We start from the raw sequence: 17,203 nt of genomic DNA on the forward strand, positions 1-17,203 counted from the left end.
GATTTAGGGTTTTTGACGGTATTTGAATGTATTTTGTTTTTAAATTGTTGTCTTTGTTGATGAGATTTTAGGCCAACAAATGTTTGGGTGGATGAGTAAAGGTTGATTACCAAGTATTTTTAATGGCACAAGATTTTAGTTGATAATTTTTGTTGATGAGATTCTATGACGATTTTGATAAGTAAAGGATTGTAATTTTTATTTTTATGTTGTTGATGAAATTTTAGATCAAAATTTTCAAGGGAATTTGTGTTGGTGCTGTTATTGAATCAGTTTTATATGAAGGTTTACTTGATTATGAAGATTAACATAAACTAACGAGCACAAATACGTCTATAAAACTGACAGCAACTAATGTGTAACGTAAAATAAAATGCGTTTTGAAAAGATTATCATTTTAGCGTACAATGTGACCATTTTAGAGTTAAGTTTGACATTTTAACCAAAACTTAAAATTTGGTTGCTCTTGTCATAGGTACTGATCTTTTATATATGTTACCATTTTAGCGTACAATGTGACCATTTTAGAGTTCAGTGTTATCATTTTAACCTAAGCTTAAAATTTGGTTGGTCTTGTTATAGGTACTAATCTTCATATATGTTACCATTTTAGCGTACAGTGTGACCATTTTAAAGTTCAGTGTTACTATTTTAACCAAAGCTTACAATTGGTTGCTCTTGTTATAGGTACTAATCTTTCAGGATGTTTACTTGGAATAAAAGCTACAAAATGGGAACACTTCAGACTATTAGGCGCTGTTTGGTAAACAGCATATTGGCCAAATTTTAGCATATTCAGGCTTTTAGCATGTTTGACCAATCAATATGCTAATTTTAGTGTTTGGTAAACAACATATTGAAACAGCATATTTGGGGTCAATATCTTTGTTTTACAATATCTTTTACTTACCCAAAGATATTGGTTAGCATATTGTAAAATAGGAAATTTTTCTCCATTTTACAAAGAAAACTAACAATCTACTAATCGTAATCTGCCAATTACCAAACACTCAAATCAATTCTGCTAATTATAATATGCTAGTCAAACCTTCTGATAAAATCTGCCATTTATAATCTGCTTTTGCAATCTGCTTATGTTGAAATTAATCCGCTGTTTACCAAACAGGGCCTAAGATGATATCATTTCTTAACATATAAGTGATTGTTAACAATGTGACCACCTTAATTGACAAATGTACCAATGTTATGTTTTAAATTTTTCTTAACATGTAAACATAATTTGTAGCTTAGCTTGTTAACATATTTGTGTTAACATTGTGACATATGTATAAGTGCTGATAATGTGACCAATGCAGTTTAGTAATGTGTCTATGTTTGAGTTTCTGTTTTGGTTTTAATAAATTTGAATTTGCAGCTTAGCTTGTTAACATATTTGTGTTAACATTGTGATATATGTATTAATGTTGAATATGTAATCATTGTAGCGAGAAATGTACCAATGTTTGCTTTTTGTGAAGATTATTAAAATATTTGCTTTAGTAACATAAATGAATAAACACGATGACATATTTTAATGTTGAAAATGTGACCACCTTAACTGACAAATTTATCAGTGTTATGTGTGTTAGAAAATATTCTAAACATGTTAACATAATAGATTAAATATGGTGACATATATGAGATTGTTGAAAATGTGACCTCCTAATCAGAGATATGTACCTATGCTTTAGTGTTTTGATGTTTTGACCTGAACTTAATATGGTAACATCTATGCTAAATCATGGTGACATATGTTATTTTCTTTAAAATGTGACCACTTTGGCTGGTAATTGTACTATATATATATGTTGAGGATTGTACCATAGTTAGAGGTTGAAATAAATATTTACATGATAACATATATTATTAATCATTGTAGCATGTCTTAGTTGTGAAAATGTGACATATATTAGTAATCATTGTCATAATAGAAAATAAAATCTTAAATTGTTAACATAAATTACTAAACATGGTGAAATATCTGTTGGTGTTAAAATAGTGACCACTATAGTTTAGAAAAGGATCTATGTTTGAGTTTGTTGAACCTTTTGGAAAATGTGACCCCCTTAGCTCAGGAATATATCAATGTTAAGTTTTTTTTTTGTTTGTTGATAAAGGATTCTTAACACGTGCACACAATATACTAAAGATAGTCACAAATAGGTGCTTGTTAATAATGTGACCACCTTATTAGAGATATGTACTTACATTTGATTGTTGTGTGCTGAAGTTACCATGATAACATTTATGCTTAACATATGGTGACATATGTTAACATCTTTAAAATGTGTCCGCTTTATTTAGGAAATGTACCATTTTTATAATGTGACCTTATTAGTTGTGAAATGTATCTATGTTTGTTTGACATATGTTTAGGAAATGTATTAGTTTGTTGAACCACTTAGCAAATCTTATATCTTTAGCTTAACCTGATAACATATATGTAACACCCCCTCATACCAAGGTACCTTACCAAGGACTACCCTAGCATGAAAGGATGTTACCATCTCGGTTTCCCGAGGTCAGTATATCAAAGTTACCAATTACAACCAACCTTTAGTAAAGTATAAAGACTTAGTGATTACATGATTTCAAAATCAACCAAACATTAACTATGAAAGGTCTAACAACTACACAGAATGCAAGCAAAGTCTTTTGACGGCGGAAGTTAGACTCGAGTGGTGACTCCCCATGACTGTCCCATAGCTAAACGTCTGCATTACCTGTCACAATCTGCTCACCATCCCCGAATGGATCACCGCAGGTTTTACAAAACAACAACCGGGGTCAGTTACCATCCAATCAAGATAAGACAAACAAACCATGTAACCGGCTGATCATCCTCCATCTCCGGTCTCCCGATCTCACACAGTAACCGACTACACACCGAAGTGTATAGCCCTGCCAGATTACCCATCGCAACAGGTAATCCTCGCCGCCAGTGGGTGACCGTAGCCCATCCCCACCTAATCCAGCTCATCAACGAGCGACTAACAATCCCTGTCCCTTAATGTGCACATCCCCTCCCGTGACGGGTTCCACGGAGGGCGAACTAGGGTGTGAAGACACTCCCGCAAGTGACTCCACCACCATCACACACAGCATCACAGCTGTCACAACATCACAACCGTCACAATACAACCACACCAACACCGTCACCACAACACCCATCCTCCGATGATCAGCAGATAACAATAATTACAAAACAAGCACAATGATTAACAGTACTGAGTAGGAGAAACCCTATCTTTTCGCAATCCGCTTACGCTGCAATCAACCATACAAATGCATAACAAATATCACATCGTCACCTACACCAACAATCACATAATACAATCACTAACTGCAAAACCCCCATTTCCCCCAATTCATAATCAAGAACAGACCTTAAAATATAAATCATCAAACATGGGGATAAGGACTTACCGACAGAGGAAGGAAAGATTGAACGCAAGGACTACGACGATTGCACACACAGTGGAGGATTAGGGAGTGATTAGGGAGTGATTAGAGTAATCGTAGAATGATTAGGGTTGGAAAATGATGTTTTAGAAACTGACGTTGAATATAATATAACCCTAAACATTCCCTAATCAAATCAATAAAATAACACTCGCCAGACCGGATACTCGGTCGAGTAAGGCTATACTCGGCCGAGTATCCTCTACTCGGTCGAGTATTCTCCATACTCGGCCGAGTATTCCTCGGCAGAACTAAAACAGACTCCACAATTAACTCTACTCAGCCGAGTAGGCTCTACTCGGTTGAGTATACAGCTTAACAAATTCCGTAGTATTACAGTCTTTCCCCCTTAAAAAGAACTTCGTTCCCGAAGTTCCAACCCAACCTATAAAACATGGATACCTAACACTAACTTCCACAACACGACTTATGATATCGTCTCAACTAAAACATAACTTCTCGACACTAACTCCATAATACCATTGAATAACCATAACATAAGTGTTGCCAACTCTGTCTCACTACTATAAAGCTCACTAGCACCTCAATTACCGAGACAATCCGTCGGACAAGACCAACCATCAAAACGGAATGTTACATTCTACCACCCTTAACACGAACTTCGTCCTCGAAGTTTACTCACACACATAAATATCCTCACACAATCCGTTACTCTCACTCATAAACATCATACTACTACGAGCACTGCCATTACCTGTAATAAAATAAACCCCAACATAAATCCATCCTTTACTCTACACCCACACTCAAACTTCCAATTATATTATAACATGTACAAGCATCAAACTCTCTTTGTCGCATCCTACTCCTCTTAAGATAAATGTTACGTCCTCGTAACTCACTAATACTAGATCCTTAAATATATCTTCTCATTATCCTCATCACGACTGCATGTCAACGATATCCGCCTATAGCCTCGACACCTACTACATCTATTCCTATATCAAAGGTTCTCTTACTCTATCAGCTCTCGTGCCTCTAATTGTTTTGTACTCACATAACATATATCATAAAATCCTCAATATAACCACCACTCCATCTTTTCCACATTACCGCAAAACAACACACTTCTATATACTTATACACTCATCTCCACGGTCCAAACTCACAATCCACAATTGTTACACACTCACATTAGCTTTTTAAGTTCATCACTTCTATTACCACAAAACTCACCCTTGACTTAACATGATACTAAGTCCTAAAACTCCATACTCCCTGTCCCAAGGAAAGGTGCTAAACCACTTGTAGTTCCAGTTCAATACCACACATGCTCCACAAACTCTTGCTACAACTATGCCCACCAATGGCTAATCTAAAACAAGATCATAAGCACTCCAACAACCTCTCACTACTGAGTCCCATCAACAGAATATCACTATACCATGACAACAACGAAAACATATACAACTCCCTTTCATATCATACTCTACCCTTATTCCCAAATTGAAACTGGTAAGAAACATCAACAAACAAAACAACAGTCTACATGTTCAACCAAAACTCACAAGGAACAACAGCAAACAAAACAACAATCTATGTTGAACTGGTATGCACATTCGAAAACTCGTATCATAATCATCTCGCCTACTCCACCACCACCGGTGACGGCATCGCAACACCGCCACCAACAGCCGCACCGCAGTGCGAAAAATACCCGCATCACAATACTAAGTACCGTGCCCGGATCACCACCCGAGGCACCACAACCACACCGATAGACATCACAACATACACAATCCCATAAACACTGATTCAATATAACATCTCGGACAAGAAAAACTTACTCAAGACTGCTTTACTAGATCACAACACCATATATCATACGGAATAAATAGACAAGAATCTCATGCATACCATCCATACTTTTTCATGGAATAAACATATATCATGAATACACATGCAAGTATAACCAGTCATGTCAGACCACCCGAACTATCACTTTTGATCATCATTCCATTAAGTTACCGTATCCAACATATATTACAGAACATTCAGATAACAACATTATAGCTATCACACCATACCGCTTCTTGACACGTCTGTCGCGTACCTGTCAAAAATAACCAACTGGCTCTAACTAATATAGCTAGGGAAGTCGGGTCGAATCCACAGAGAGGTAGGAATTTGTCCGCTAAAACTAGGTTCGTCAAGGTAACCAAAATGGGGGTTTATAAAAGTGATTTCTAAACTAAAAGAGTAAGGGAAAGAGAAATAAAGGAAGAGAGTTTAACAGATAAAAGAGAATAGCTAAGACAAGCGGTTCGCCATAATCGTCTGGTCGAGTAATCTAGGTCCCAGGTCAACGCAGTACGGTCTAAGGGGTAGCGAACGTCACCTTTCGGTCCTTAATTCACCCTAAAGCGTAAACAGCTTAACTTTCGCCCTCGCTGCAATACTCTATCGTTCGCTACTAGTCTCCCCCTTCCAACCTTTCGGTCCAGGTCAAGGTCCACTAAGAATAAGGGTCTAATTGCGTCGACTCAATTAGGCAATTACAATTATTTGCAGCATTTAAACGACAAGGACAGTACCGGTATCAACCTAGTGAATCGATTACTCTCCCTTCAAATCATGGGTCCCCTATAGTCTTAGCATAGGGAATTAGCTACTCATAGTCATCAGATTAACAATAACAATGACTAGGCAATTTAAACTAAACATGATGAATAATCTATTTAATTGAACAGTTATAAAATAAAGAGGGAAAAGGAATTAAGAGGAATAAATATGATAAGGAATTAAATTAAAATGATAATACCGAATTCAAGTAGCAAGGTAGAGAATAGAATTCCCAAGAACAGTGATAAAGTGACCGATGAAATGTACGTAGTAAAAGAGATGGGAGTAACGTAATGTTCTCCACAGTCTTATACTGTAAAATCATTCTAAACCTAATCTATGGACTCGATTACAAAAGCCCATAACAGATTAGGGAAGTAAACCAAAAGTACACGAAAACCCCTCGATCGAGCAAAGAGATTACTCGATCGAACTCAAAGTCACTCGATCGAGCTAGAGCAACCTCTCGATCGAGCACTGCTCGCTGGACCTCCTCGATCGACTCCTTCAGCTGGTCGATCGACCAGCCTTGAGTGTGTAAAGCATTCGATCGAGCACTAAAGCACTCGATCGAGCTATATAAGCGCATCAGGACTTGGATATCTTCCTTAACTCAGCTCATACGTCCTCCAAGTGTAAGATTCCTAAGCTCCGGCTCCTTATTTCCCATGAATGCATACAATTGGGACAATTAAGGCTCGATTTAGCTCCTCCTCGGTCAATTCCTGCAAATTACAATAAACGGACCAAAGTAGAATATTCGGGGGTATTTGTAGCCAGATGCTACATAAAAAGCACAGAAATGCGTGTAAAAATGAGGTGAAAACCTTATATAAAAGACACGCATCAAATCTCCCCAAACCAAACCTTTGCTTGTCCCCAAGCAAATATGAATGCAACTAAGGGTGAACAATGGAACGGAACCAACGCATCAGCTACAAATCATCCACTAGAACCAATTTAATGCAACAGAATGACAAAGTGGCAACCGAAAAGTGCAAACGAGTTAAATTAATATTTCAAGCTTACTGAACCGTCGACCTTGCAAGATTCAAAGATGTCGGACTCTCACGGGTCGCTCGTCGCTCAAAATCAGGTACAAGGTGAGTATATATGTGAAAGATAGGAAGAAGAAAGACACTCACCTAACTCGACCTATAAGAACATGCATGCAATTAACATGAATAAAGTCTCTACAACCGTACATAAGCATTCCAACCATACTAATGACCAAGACACGTGCCGAGGACTTACATTTGGGTTAGTGAGGTAATGGGTAAGAAAGGGCTAAAATGAATTTGGATATGTGGGGTTAATAGCTAGGCTAGCAACAACGGATCCAAATATAGACTGCATCCCAACTTCGTACTCAATATAGCAAGATGAAACGGTGCAAAATTATGCACTAAACTCACAAAATACCAAAAGTCGTCAACTCCCCACAAGATAAAAAATAAGGCATGGGAGTGCGAAACATTGTGCAATTCTTATCCTTTTTCATTTTTTTTTTTTTTTTTTTTTTCTTTTTGAATTTTTCGTTTTGAATTTTTCTTTTTGAATTTTTCGTTCCATTTTTTCTTTCACAATTCAACACATTTTTTCTTTCTTTCCCCTCAATTCTTCCGCCATCTTCTGAAATCAGATGAAATAACCATATTGCAATAACACATTCCAAGAACTACTCGTTACTAGCTTAGCTAGGGTAGGAAATATTATAGAAAGTAGTTGACAGGACAAAAAGGCAATTTGGCTATGTGAGGCTCATGGGTAGAATGAAATAAGGGGAGCTGCCTCTCCTAACACGTGTCACCATCCACAGACCGAATGCATACAGGTATTAAGAAGACTGGACTCATGCTCGTGCAAATTGATGTTACATGTCTTAAAGAGAGTACTACTCACATCCTAAATGAAACCGGTCATGAATGTCACCAGTTTAATGAGCTCTAACCTCAGAATGTAATGTAGCTTGCCGACATAAAGAATCAAGTCTATTCGTTCAGATAAGAGAGAAGTAAAAACTCGTAGATTATGCACATAAACACGCCAGCTAAATGTCAAGAAAATGCATGGCTCAAAATAAGGATTCAATGTAGCGTCAATGTTCAAACGTTCCGACTCAATTTAAACAAGAAAATTTTGAAAATTTTTGAATTTTGTGATTTTTATATGATTTTTAGAATTAATTAAAACAACAATGCATGCGGAAATAAATAAACGTGCAGGCAAAAATGCAAGAAACATGCAGACACAGATATGGATGCATACCTCCCCAAACCAAACCGTACAATGCCCTCATTGTACCAAAAATAGGGAAAGAAATGCAAACTGAAAGGAAAAGGAGAAGTGGAGTTGGAAAACTTACAAAACGTCATAAAACGGGACCTCCCCAAACCGACCATGAACATGGGAGGTCAAAGAAAGTCAACAGTGGCCTTGTAGACGTAACAACAGCGGCTGGAAGTCATAGCTACTCGATCGAGTACCTTTACTGGTCGATCGAGTGTTTTGCAGCAGGAATGGACTCGATCGAGTACATAATCACTCGATCGAGTAAGCACGGATAGGGATATGGTCGATCGAGGACATCACCCCTCGATCGAGTAGCAGCCGCATCAGAAAATGCTCGATCGAACACAAAAACCCTTCGATCGAGCACTTTAACCTGCAAAGGACGCAAAAACGCAAGGAAGGCACAAAAATTGTTCATAAAGCAGCGTCTAACGTTTAACGTAAAGCGAAAGAAAAACAAATAGTTCAACAAAAAGTACAAAAAGACTGTTCGGGCTGCCTCCCGGAGAGCGCTGGTTTAAGAGATCCCGCACGACCTTTCTGGTATCAAGTAACTGGCGCGTCGAGCTCGTCGAAGCGCAAGACTTCAACACGGTTGTCTGCTTCACTTGCCTCATAGTAATGCTTCACATATTGGCCATTCACCTTGAATCTATGACCCTCGGAATCTTCAAGCTCCACGGATCCAAATTTGGTAACACCCGTCACCGTGTATGGACCAGTCCACCTGGACTTCAGCTTGCCAGGAAACAGTCTCAATCGGGCATTAAACAGCAACACCTTCTGCCCCACATGAAACTCCCGAGGTAGGATTCTCTTGTCATGCCATCTCTTCGTCTTTTCCTTGTAAATGCGCGAGCTGTCATAGGCATTAAGCCTAAACTCCTCTAATTCATCTAGCTGCAAAAGACGATTCTGACCACACAGCTTAGGATCATAATTAAGCTCACGAATTGCCCACCAGACCTTACATTCCAGCTCAACAGGTAAGTGACACGATTTCCCATAAACTAACCTATAAGGTGATGCACCAATTGGTGTCTTAAAGGCAGTTCTATAAGCCCATAATGTGTCATCTGATCTAGCTTAAGACTCCAGTCCTTCCGTGATTTAGAAACTACTTTAGACAAGATCTCTTTCAGTTCACGATTAGAGACCTCTACCTGACCACTAGTTTGGGGATGATACCCCAAACCACGCCGGTGTTGGACACCAACTCTGCAGAAAGATGGAAGTAAGTTTCTTTTCCTTAAAATGCATCCCCCCATCACTAATGACGACCCTAGGGACACCAAAACGGGGGAATATGATCTTTTTGAACATTTTTATCACGGTCTTACCATCACAATGAGGTGAAGCAATTGCCTCAACCCATTTTGACACATAGTCTACAGCTACCAAAATGTACCTGTTACCTTTACTGGACGGGAACGGTCCTTGGAAGTCAATGCCCCAGACATCGAAAACCTCAACCTCTAGGATGCCGTTTTGTGGCATCTCATGTCGCTTTGAAATGTTCCCTGAGCGTTGGCATGCATCACAAGCTGAAACAAAAGATTTGGCGTCAGCAAACAAGGAAGGCCAGTAAAAACCAGACTGAAGTACCTTAGCCACGGTGCGCGATGGACCGTGGTGACCACCATATGAAGAGGAGTGACAGCCTTCCAGGACTATTTTGGTCTCCCACTGTGGAATACACCGTCTGTAGAGACCGTCTGCACATTCCTTAAACAAGTAAGGATCATCCTGTAAATCGCTTAGCGTTATACGTAAAACGCTTCTTTTCTTGATGAGAAAGGTCGGGCGGCGCTTGCCACCGACAACGAAGTTAGCTATATCTCGCATACCAAGGTTCCTGGTCAACAATAGACGATATAACAACAATTAAAGTATCGTCAGGAAAAGAATCATCAATAGGTAGAGAATCTTCCCCTTCTTGTCGCATCAGTCGCGACAAGTGATCAGCTACAACGTTCTCAGCTCCTTTCTTGTCCTTAATCTGCAAATCAAACTCCTGAAGGAGGAGTATCCATCTCGAGGCGCGGTTTTGCCTCCTTCTTAGCAAGGAGGTGCCTCAAAGCTGCATGGTCAGTAAAAACAGTGACTTCGGACCCAACTAAATAAGTACGAAACTTCTCTAAGGCATAAACTACACTAACGCTCCTTTTCGATGGTAGTGTACTTCACTTGAGCCTCATCCGAGTTCGGCTCGCATAGTAGATAGCATTCAAGGCTTTGTCTTTCCTCCGGCCTAGCATTGCTCCTAGTGCGTAGTCACTCGCGTCACACATGATTTCGAGCAAGTCCCGGTTGGGAGGTGTATGATCGGCGCGGAGACTAAGGCCCGCTTTAACTCGTTAAAAGCAGAAAGACAAGCGTCGATAAACACAAAAGGGGCATCTTTAAGCAACAACATTTGTGTAAGTGGTTTAGCAATTTTGGAGAAATCCTTGATAAACCCGGCGATAAAAGCCGGCGTGACCAAGGAAGCTCCTCACCCCCTTAACATTAACGGGAGGTGGTAATTCTTTGAATCACTTCCACCTTTGCTTTGTCAACTTCTATTCCCCTATCGAAACTAAGTGCCCTAAGACAACTCCCTCGTTGACCATAAAGTGGCACTTCTCCCGATTCAAAGACAAGATTAACCTCGATACAGTACTGCAACACTTTCTCAAGGTTAGACAGACAAATCGGAAAAATCACTCCCATATACACTAAAGTCATCCATAAAAACTTCCATGATAGACTCAATATACTCTGAAAATATCCCCATCATACACCGTTGGAAGGTGGGAGGGGCATTGCACAAACCAAAAGGCATTCTGCGATACGCGAAAACGCCCTTAGGACAGGTAAATGTAGTCTTGGCCTCGATCGTGGGTGGATAGGGATCTGAAAGAACCCTGAATACCCATCTAAATAGCAGAAAAATTTGTGGGAAGCTAACCTTTCTACCATTTGATCAATAAAAGGAAGGGGAAAGTGATCTTTCTTGGTGGCGGCATTCACTGTCTCGTAGTCTATGCACATCCGCCAACCGAGTCACTACTCGGGTAGGTATTAATTCATTTTTCTCATTCTTAACTACAGTTGTCCCTCCTTTCTTCGGGACTACCTGCATCGGGCTTACCCATCTAGAATTACCTACCGAATAGATAATACCGCATCCAGCAGACTTCATTACCTCACCATCACAACATCCTCGCATCTTCCGGTTCAGCCGACGCCGACCCGCCGCCGCAAGGTTTGTGATCCTCCTCCAGCTCTATCCTGTGCATACAAATATCGGGACTAATCCCTGTGATATCATCCAGTGAATAGCCCATTGCCTTCCTGTTTTTCTTAAGTACTGACTAACAAAGAAGTCATTTGATCATTACTAAGCTTGGCACTAACAATGACCGGATCTTGCTCGTATCGTCTAGAAAAGCATATTTAAGATGAGATGGAAGAGGCTTACGTTCTGGTACCTTTACCTCAATGGAGCAAAGAGTGCTGATCATTTGTTCCACCTGCTCCCCGTCATGCTCATCTAAATCATCGACAAGCAATTCCAACGCAGCGTCATCGTCCTTTGGGCTATCTGCACACTCATCAAAAAGCATGAGAGCTTCCAGTGGGTCCTTCATAAAAGAACCCGACCAGAATTCATAAATAGACTCATCAATAATATCGACCGAATAGCAGGTGTCCTCTATCATTGGGTGGGCTAGAGTACTGGGCAAACTGAATGTGATAGCGTCATCCCCTACTGCTAGAGTAACGGTCTTCCTAAAATAATTTGGGTCCGGGTGTCCTCAGCTATATCCAAAACAATGAAATCTACTGGGATGTAAAGCTTGCCTATTTTCACAGGCACATCCTCCAAGACACCTAAAGGTCTCCTAACAGATCTATCAGCCATCTGTAGGGTAATGTTAGTCACCTTGAAGTGACTCATCTTCAATTTCTTGCAGACAAGAAGGGGCATGACACTGACACTGGCACCTAAATCGCAAAGGGCATTATCAATGACCATATTGCCTATGACACAGGTAATAGAAAAGCTGCCCGGGTCTTTCATTTTTGGAGGGGCCTTATTTAACATCAAGTTACTAGACTCTTCCATAAATGAAATCGTCTCAAATTCACTCAAATTTCTCTTACGCGTTATAATATCTTTCATAAACTTAGCGTAAGTGGGTACCTGAGTAACAAGTTCAGAAAAAGGGACAGTTACCTGAAGGTTCTTCACGATGTCCACGAACTTACCGTACTGTTGCTCGATCCTTGCGTCCTTCAGACGACTTGGAAAAGGTACCCTGGTAGCGATGAGTGGTCCCGCAACCTTTTCTTTACCCTTATCGATTCGTGACGTCTCCACAGCAGGGGGAGATGACACGGTGGCGGTATTAGACAATGAATAAGGATTCCCGCCACTTACAGTACTGGATCGAGTACTTTTGTTGGTCGATCGACCAACTTCTTCTTCTAATTCACTCGATCGACCAGTCTTGTCACTCGATCGAGTGTCTTCTTCAGCATATATACTCGATCGACCCACTTGGAGTTCTATACTTCTCGATCGACCACCATCGTCACTCGATCGAGGGGTTGGATGATTAGAACTGCTCGATCGAGTAGTTACTGCACACGCAGCAAGTATTTCCTGCAGAAATTCGTCTAGATCATCATCTGAGTCATCATTAGCTGCCAAGACCTCGTCTTCTTCATGAATAATGTCATTTTGGAAATTCATGGCACTGACGGGATCGCAAATTGGAGGAGTCTTGGTTTGGTCTGCCGCGAGTGTTAACTGCGCGACTTGTTCTTTCAATTCCGATATAACAGCATCAGATTGCTGTGACCTACTCAACATGATGGATTTCAATTCGGCAATTGCTTCTCTTGAAGAAGGAGAGACCGGTTGTGGTACGGGTGTAGAAGGGGTAGAAACGCTTTTTATCTCGTCATAAAGCTGGGAGAAAGGAACTCCCTGCTTGAACTTCTTATATGCAAGGGCGCGCTCTATACTTGACGTACACTCATAAAGATCGTGCCCTTCTTCACCACATCTTCCACATGGCTCGTATGCTCTCAGAATCGTAGGCATTTTGGCAAACAACTTCAAAACAACGGCTTATCTGCAAAACTGGTCAAACTTTGCAGAAAATGAGATAGTCCCAAGGAATAAATTCCTCGAGACAAAAAGGCAAACTTAGTTAAGGCAACAAATATGCGCCACCTCCCCGGCAACGGCGCCAAAATTTGACACGTCTGTCGCGTACCTGTCAAAAATAACCAACGGGCTCTAACTAATATAGCTAGGGAAGTCGGGTCGAATCCACAGAGAGGTAGGAATTTGTCCGCTAAAACTAGGTTCGTCAAGGTAACCAAAATGGGGGTTTATAAAAGTGATTTCTAAACTAAAAGAGTAAGGGAAAGAGAAATAAAGGAAGAGAGTTTAACAGATAAAAGAGAATAGCTAAGACAAGCGGTTCGCCATAATCGTCTGGTCGAGTAATCTAGGTCTCAGGTCAACGCAGTACGGTCTAAGGGGTAGCGAACGTCACCTTTCGGTCCTTAATTCACCCTAAAGCGTAAACAGCTTAACTTTCGCCCTCGCTGCAATACTCTATCGTTCGCTACTAGTCTCCCCCTTCCAACCTTTCGGTCCAGGTCAAGGTCCACTAAGAATAAGGGTCTAATTGCGTCGACTCAATTAGGCAATTACAATTATTTGCAGCATTTAAACGACAAGGACAGTACCGGTATCAACCTAGTGAATCGATTACTCTCCCTTCAAATCATGGGTCCCCTATAGTCTTAGCATAGGGAATTAGCTACTCATAGTCATCAGATTAACAATAACAATGACTAGGCAATTTAAACTAAACATGATGAATAATCTATTTAATTGAACAGTTATAAAATAAAGAGGGAAAAGGAATTAAGAGGAATAAATATGATAAGGAATTAAATTAAAATGATAATACCGAATTCAAGTAGCAAGGTAGAGAATAGAATTCCCAAGAACAGTGATAAAGTGACCGATGAAATGTACGTAGTAAAAGAGATGGGAGTAACGTAATGTTCTCCACAGTCTTATACTGTAAAATCATTCTAAACCTAATCTATGGACTGATTACAAAAGCCCATAACAGATTAGGCGGAAGTAAACCAAAAGTACACGAAAACCCCTCGATCGAGCAAAGAGATTACTCGATCGAACTCAAAGTCACTCGATCGAGCTAGAGCAACCTCTCGATCGAGCACTGCTCGCTGGACCTCCTCGATCGACTCCTTCAGCTGGTCGATCGACCAGCCTTGAGTGTGTAAAGCATTCGATCGAGCACTAAAGCACTCGATCGAGCTATATAAGCGCATCAGGACTTGGATATCTTCCTTAACTCAGCTCATACGTCCTCCAAGTGTAAGATTCCTAAGCTCCGGCTCCTTATTTCCCATGAATGCATACAATTGGGACAATTAAGGCTCGATTTAGCTCCTCCTCGGTCAATTCCTGCAAATTACAATAAACGGACCAAAGTAGAATATTCGGGGGTATTTGTAGCCAGATGCTACATAAAAAGCACAGAAATGCGTGTAAAAATGAGGTGAAAACCTTATATAAAAGACACGCATCACTTCTCGTGAGGTCACAACCTCACACAAACATTTATATGCATCTTAGACCCATAATCACATCCAACTAGTCAATCCTGATCACGTAAGTTACCACTTGACAATGAATACCTCTTATCCCGACTTAACTCAGGTGCCTTTCATAGCAAATTCTCTCATACACGCAATTATCACCTCTCCGGCAAATGTAGTCATAACATTATTGCTCAACTTCCAGCGAGCACTTCATATATCTACATCTTATACTCCCTCACAACCAAACATACTAGTCACCTCCACAAGATCAACCTCATTAGAACAACTAACTTCCCTAAAGTAACATCATCCTCAAACACTAGTGACAATACTGTGACACCAACATCCTTCATGTGACCACTCTCTTCCTATCACCTCTTAATATCACACTCCGTTTCCTCTCTTTGGTTATCATCCCAATTAAGAAACATCTAATCCATCAACAAAATCTACCTCAACATTATTCTCAATTCTATCCTTTATCATATCGTTACCTAACTCTCCATCAAAATCTCAGATCGTGCAAACACTCTACCAGCTTCCTATTCCCTTAATACCTCGAAACTCACGGCTAACATGTCGTACTGCTCTCCTATATAACTATTAACTCACACCCTCAAGTGAGGCTATCGTACATATCCATAATTTCTTACCTTCATGCTCCTTAACTCCGGTCAACGTTCTCTCAACTTACTTCCATCCCTCTTTCCCCCTTTTTACTCAATAATACCAATTAATAATTCATCTCCTTCCTCTTTCTACCTAACTCTTTATTAATTTGTTTATTTTCTCGTAGCTCCACAACCTTAATTCCATTGATTCATATCAATATCTTATCATTCTTTCTTATCATTTATCCTCTCTCATCTTGCTTCCCTCTCACCCTTGTCACCATCAAGTCTACACACTAATGGTTACTCTTCAATTAGTCGTATCTCCCTTTCGTATCTCTAGAAAACCAAAATTTTACCTCATATCGATAATTTCCCAAGGAATTACATACTATGCTCACCTCTAGATATTCCAAATTCCCAAACTCGACCACTATCTACCCATCGCGGCATAACTCGATCTCACTATACACCATTCATTTCCATCTCTCTATAGCGACCCTTTATCACATACATCCTTAGCCAACTCAATCCTAACCGTCTCTCTCCATAAATGCTTACACATACCACTATGTCACTATTCATATCCCTCATTTCAATCTTTCATTCTCACGTTTCTTTACACTCACATCATCCTTGCCCACATATACTTACTTTTATATTACTCAACACACGACTATATCACTCACCATATCTCCCAAAACATGCTTTTTACCTCGATTAGCTCATCATTCTTCCCTTTCCGTTTTCGACTATTTCTCACAACCACATTAACACATGTCTTCCTTATCCAACACTTATCTCTCATAAGCCGGCATTCTCCCTATCATAACATTTGGTAACTTACGTATCAAGACCGTCACATATATAGAAGAATGCGTTAAGACTCAAAACATACGTGTACACATACCCCACGACTCAAAACAAATGTAAGAACATAGCCACCGACTTAAAAATTTAGGTGAAAATATAGCCACCGACTCAAAATAGCCGCCCACAAAGGTACTCGGTCGAGTACATAGCATACTAGGTCGAGTACAGGATACTCGGTCGAGTAACTATATTACTCGGTCGAGTTTTCGACTCCAGAAGCAAACTCAATTGTCGCAGAAGGATTACTCGGTCGAGTATTGGGAATACTCGGCCGAGTAGACCTTACTCGGTCGAGTATGAGACTACTCGGCCGAGTTCATGACTCCAGACGCTAAACAGTATTATCACAGAGAGATTACTCGGCCGAATATGGAATACTCGGTCGAGTATAAAAGATACTCGGCCGAGTAGGGACTACTCGGTCGAGTATCGGCGCAGTTCTCAGCACCGTCCAATTTTCGTAAAACAGTCATATCTCACTCGTTACTTGGTCGTTTTGGGCGTGTGACCTATCGTTAGAATCCTAAGAAGATAATCTATCACCTCAATTTGGAATCACAGCCATATCATTTTTAAAACTCAACTTATGACAGTTTTAAGACAACCCTTCTGTAATCGATTTTCATACAAATCAAATTTTCGAAACAAAATAACTTGAACATGAATAAAACAAACAACAACGACCCAATACTTCAAGAAACCAGTAGATAGATGAACTTTTATCATACCCACATGAAAAT

This window comes from Silene latifolia, chromosome 6 (genome assembly GCF_048544455.1).
Source record: "Silene latifolia isolate original U9 population chromosome 6, ASM4854445v1, whole genome shotgun sequence".
NCBI lineage: Eukaryota > Viridiplantae > Streptophyta > Magnoliopsida > Caryophyllales > Caryophyllaceae > Silene > Silene latifolia.